This window comes from Macrotis lagotis, chromosome 1, assembly GCF_037893015.1.
Source record: "Macrotis lagotis isolate mMagLag1 chromosome 1, bilby.v1.9.chrom.fasta, whole genome shotgun sequence".
Taxonomy (NCBI): domain Eukaryota; kingdom Metazoa; phylum Chordata; class Mammalia; order Peramelemorphia; family Peramelidae; genus Macrotis; species Macrotis lagotis.
In genome coordinates, this window is record NC_133658.1 from 266,853,757 (window position 1) to 266,859,034 (window position 5,278).

Sequence of the window (5,278 nt, forward strand, 5' to 3'; positions counted from 1 at the left end):
ATATTATACATATATGTTTGAGTTTAACATATTTAAAGATTGGTCATTTTCTATATGAGGAATTAGAATTAAGGGAAAGGAAAGAAAAGAATTAGATAAAAAAGAACAGCATAAGAGGAATTTCTTAAAAAAGGAATCTAATTTTCATTAAGATTCTGTAGATTTTTTTTATTTGTTTGTTTTGCTTTGTTTTTCATCCTCTGGATGTGGATGGAATTGTACATTAGCAGGTCCCCTAGGGTTGGTTGTTTAGATCTATGAACTACTGAAAGGAGCTACATTCATCAAGTCTGATCAACTCACAATTTTGTTGTTAATGTGTATAATATACTCTTGGTTCTGCTCCCTTTGTAGGTCCTGTAATTTGTAGAAAATAATTTAAAATATATCTTTTTAATTCACTCAAATATTAGTAATCCATTACATATTAATATGACATGTTTTACGAAAATGAACTATATTTTTCAAGACAAAAAAGAAAATTGCTTTACATATTTTTGCAAGTCTATTTTTGACTTAAGAGTAGACAGTTACATTCTCTTTCTGCACTCAATCTATTTCAATCTATTGATTTGGTTGAAATAATTGAAAAAAAGATTACTTCATAAATAAATGTAGTTGGAAAAAGAAGGAATGTTTTAATGGATAAATAACATTTTAGTATTAACATGAGCTTAGTTTTGAACTCTTAGATCTTCTGAAATAATCTTAGGGAATGCAAGGAGACATCAAGGTGATGTCTATGTGTTCTTTGAATTTTTATGTATTTCTTTGAGTTCTTTACATCTTGTTTACATTCTGTGACATAAATGAAAGATATTCAAATCAGATACCTATAATTGTTACTGTGACTAATTCTAAAGAGATGGTTTTGCCTTCACTACTTCTACAGAAAAAGAACCCTGTTAGATTTTCTTTAAGTAACTGGGGGAGATAAACTGAAGAAAGAAAATGATCTTTAAGATGAAGCCTGGTTGATAGAAGTTCAGTCTTGTGGGACACACCCATGGATTACACTTCATCTTTACCATCATTCCTAACTATAGTATTTTTGAAGTCTTTAATTCTAAAATTATCTTTCTTGATTATATTCTTTGAAAAAAAGAATCTCCTTTTCAATCTTCCTGGACCTCCTCTTTCTCTATTTCCTTCTCCTAAAGTTCTAATCTCTAAGACTTGTTCTGTCTTCACTTTCCCCTTCAAATTACTAACACCCTTTTGCCTCTCATCCCTGACAATCCTTGAAAGTGACTTTTTTGCTCATTCTCAAGGTGCTGAACAATACTGGGGAAACCATAGAACTTTTCTGATTACATCTACTACAAATTCATGCTATATCACATGAACTGAGCCTTCAATGCTTAAAAGCAGTTCTTGATACACTCTGTATCATTCCACTCAACAATTTTTGGTGAAAGCCACTTAATTGTTCGCAGAATTGTTCTAGCAGAACTAGAATTTTAACTAAGGTCTTCTGACAAAAAAAAGCCTTTGTTTTTTAATGTTGATTTCTAAGGTTCAACTGACTTGAGTGATAAATCATTGTCATGTTCCCATGTACTAGATAGACCATTTAAACTCATATAATTTTTTTCACCAAATGTATAGATCAAATAATATTAATAATGTTTGTCCTTCACTCTTGAAGAAGACAATGACACCAGGGAGGTGATACCATGACAAGCACATGAAGTGGATTTGACTGACGGGGTGCCAGTCACACTTTCTCCTCCAGGGTCATGTGGATCCAGGGGTCAGATATGAATCAGGACTATTGGAGATTCCTCTGGATGCAAGGCAATCAGGGTAAATGACTTGCCCAAGGTCAGACAGCTTGCTAATGCCAGTTGTCTGAGGTCAAATTTGAACTCTGGTCCTCTTGACTCTATCCTCTTTGCCACCTAAGACCAATTAAGATGACCATTGAGGAAACATTCTGAATGTAAATTTCAAATAAATAAATCCTCCTTCCCTTCCTGCATCTGTAAAAATTCCTGGCTGGTTGACAAGTCAAAAGATATTTTGATAGTTGTGATGTAAGAATAATACAGCTGAGTAGGTACAACAAAATGCAGTTTTCTTTAATTATGCTTTATCTTCCCAAATTTATATGAAGATGAAAAGTTATTGTCTCTCTTTATTACTTGTGATTGTAATAGGAAAAAAATGCTGAATTCAGTCTAGTTGTTTATGTATTGTGAAATAAATTTTATGAAAAAAATAGGAAAACTTTATCTTTCTATCAGTTTCTTATAGAAATAGATGTCAAAATAGATCAACTTCATTCCATTACAGCATCTTGTGTATCTTGGTTTTCCTTTTGGAATCCAGGTGAAAGAAAAAGTATTCAAACATTATACCCATTTTATAGCACCCCTAAAATGACAATAAAAAGTCACATTTGGTTCCAGGGTATTTAGTATATCCTATTCCCAGGTTATAATTCTATCTAGTATTAGGAGGAGAGTTATTCTTTTTGCATACTGTGTTGGTGGTAAAGTGTTCTTTTCCTCGTGAGATTTCCCCTCTTTCATTTTTTCTTTTTATCTATATGCATATGTATATTTTAAGTTAAAAAATTTCCTTCCACCCTTACTTCCCACCTCTCTCTCATGAGTGGCAAACAGTCAGGTTAGTATTGTACATACATATTTTAATAAACATGTTTACAGATTAGTTATTTTTGGTATGAGGAATTAGGATTAAGGGAAAGACATATATATAGAAAGATATTTTTTTCTAAAATGTTCATCAGATTTCTTTGGTGTGTGTGTGTGTGTGTGTGTGTGTGTGTTTTGTTTTGTTTTGTTTTGTTTTTCTTCCTCTCGATGGGGATAACATAGACCATAGCTGTTTTAATATAGTTATCCTAGCTGCATGAACTGCTAAAGGGATTTCCCTCTTTCTACATTTTAAGTTAAAGATTGTTGTTTAAATATAAAAAAAAATCACTTGCTTTCCTTTGCATTAAAAAGGAATATGTTTCCTTTAGTCATAATTAGAAAAACATCTTTTGGAGCTGTCACATAAGTAATATGGTAACTCTGTCACGTATTGCATTTGGGGTAATTTCCACTTTCCCTGTAGACATAAGAACCTTTAACTTAGATACATTCTTTCAAGTTTCCCATCCTCTTTCAACTTCCTTTCCTGCATCTGTAAGATCAATTAGCTTTGAAGGAAATTAAGCCTTTGTATGATTTAAATAATGCAAAATGCTGAATTCCCTATATCAGTAGTAAGATTGATTTCTGCTTCATACACTGAAGTGGATGGACTTTTATTTTTTCCCATTTTAATGTTAAATGGGATCCGACCTGGGAAAGAAATAAACAGTGAATATTTTGGTGAAGGCAAGGACTGTGTAAGGTCTCAGAAAAGTAACATCCTCTTTCCTCACAGTTTGCTATAATAGCCATCACACCTGTTCCCTTCCCTGTTTGTTCAGTTTTCATTTCATTATATCCTTGCTTTAATAAGTTTTGGGAAGATGGAACAAACAGAATACTTTGTAAAGTGATGGGGAGTATAAAATAGATTTTAAAGATAATGAAGAATTCCAGTATAAGAAAATACTGCCAGTGCAAGTCAGTATTTCCTTTTTAACTTGGAGTTTTAGTGAATTGCTTAGAATATTGAGAGGGTGGGTGAATTTCTCAATCATACAGTCATAAACTTAGAGGCACTTGTTATATTATGAATTTAGAGAGATGTGTAAGTTCTGATATTGCATTTAGTTAGCTAACTATCAAAAGATAGCTAGTTGACACTTGTCACCCATCCTTTCCTGGTCCATAAAGTAATTTCTCTTGCTGGGCAGTCACAACTTTACAAATGTGTTATGATTAAATTACATAATGTAAATCTAATGAGTTATGCATTTTCCTCTAATGTTCCCTTCCATATTCCTACATCTTGTATGAAGCTGTGCACATGATTTTTCCACTGGAGCACAGAACAAGTATTTAATGTATTTGTTGATATGATTAATATCCAGTTATTTATTGATACTTATCTACCCAAAGGTATACTGTGACCTATTACATTGTGGATAACTGATTTTATGAGTGTGAGTGATCTGTATACTGCTTATAGTATCTTCCCAATGCCTCCACCAGATCACTGCTATGGCATCTCTTTAAGAATAGTACTTTGATTAGGTATATGTAGTCTATTGCCATCTTTGATTATTATCCAGTTTTATAGGATCTTCCAGAGTTTGGGCTCTCCTGGCATGGACTTTAAAAATCAGGTTCCTCTCCCTTAGAGACAAGGCATAAGGATTTATAAATGGAAATGAAACACCCAGTAAAATTATATAGATAGCCAAATTCACAGCTAGGTGGTGTAGAGAATAAAGGACTGTGTCTGGAAGTAGAAATACCTAAATTTAAAACTTACCTCAGTTCTTCTTACTAGTTGTGTGACCCTGGGTAAGTCACTTCATCTCTGTTTGTCTTAATTTATTCAACTGTAAAAATGGAATTATGTGGCCCTAACATGAACTTTCTTATGTGACAGTGGTTCTCAACCTGTTTGAATCTTTTCTTTATCTTTAGGAAAATTATCAATAGAAGATGCACCTGATGCATCTTCCTGCTTTTTTTTCTTTTACCAGTGTATTATTGAATGTCACTTTATTATGCTTGACTTTAATCTTTCCATTGCTGTTTTCCACTGCTGATATCATAGACTGATTTCTTCTGGTTTGCAAGAACCCCTCCTTATTGTAGGAGACAAAAAATTGCTATTCTGGTCTTCCTGATAACTGGAACTTTTTCTGCCTGCAGAGAATCTCATCTTATCTCTTTCTGTCTACAGGGGACAGAGAAAGATGCCTTTCCATATTGCTCCCTCCACTGTTTTCCTGTCCTGGTTGGGTCTAATTGTTGGAAGAAAAAGGAGAGAAAGTCTAATCCATTAGGTTCTCCCATTGTTTCCCTCATTTGAGCTGCTAACATCTTTAGAGAACTACACTTTAAGGCTAAATCCATGATACTAGAGATAACCCACTGGAGCTCATTTATCAGTGATTAATCAGCTCCTCCCCACCTCAATCATATCTACTTCAAGGTACTGATTCTGAATCAGTCTATATTTAAATCCTGTTCTCCATCTCCCACTAATTCCTTTATTCGCATTCCCTTAAAATTCCACTAACATACTATTCTAAACCTAGTCTTGCAGCAGTTATTGTTACATCTTTAACAACTGATTGACTGATATAGTTTTAATTTTAATTTGTTTTTTATTTTTCTCATCATTTTCTTAAGGCAAT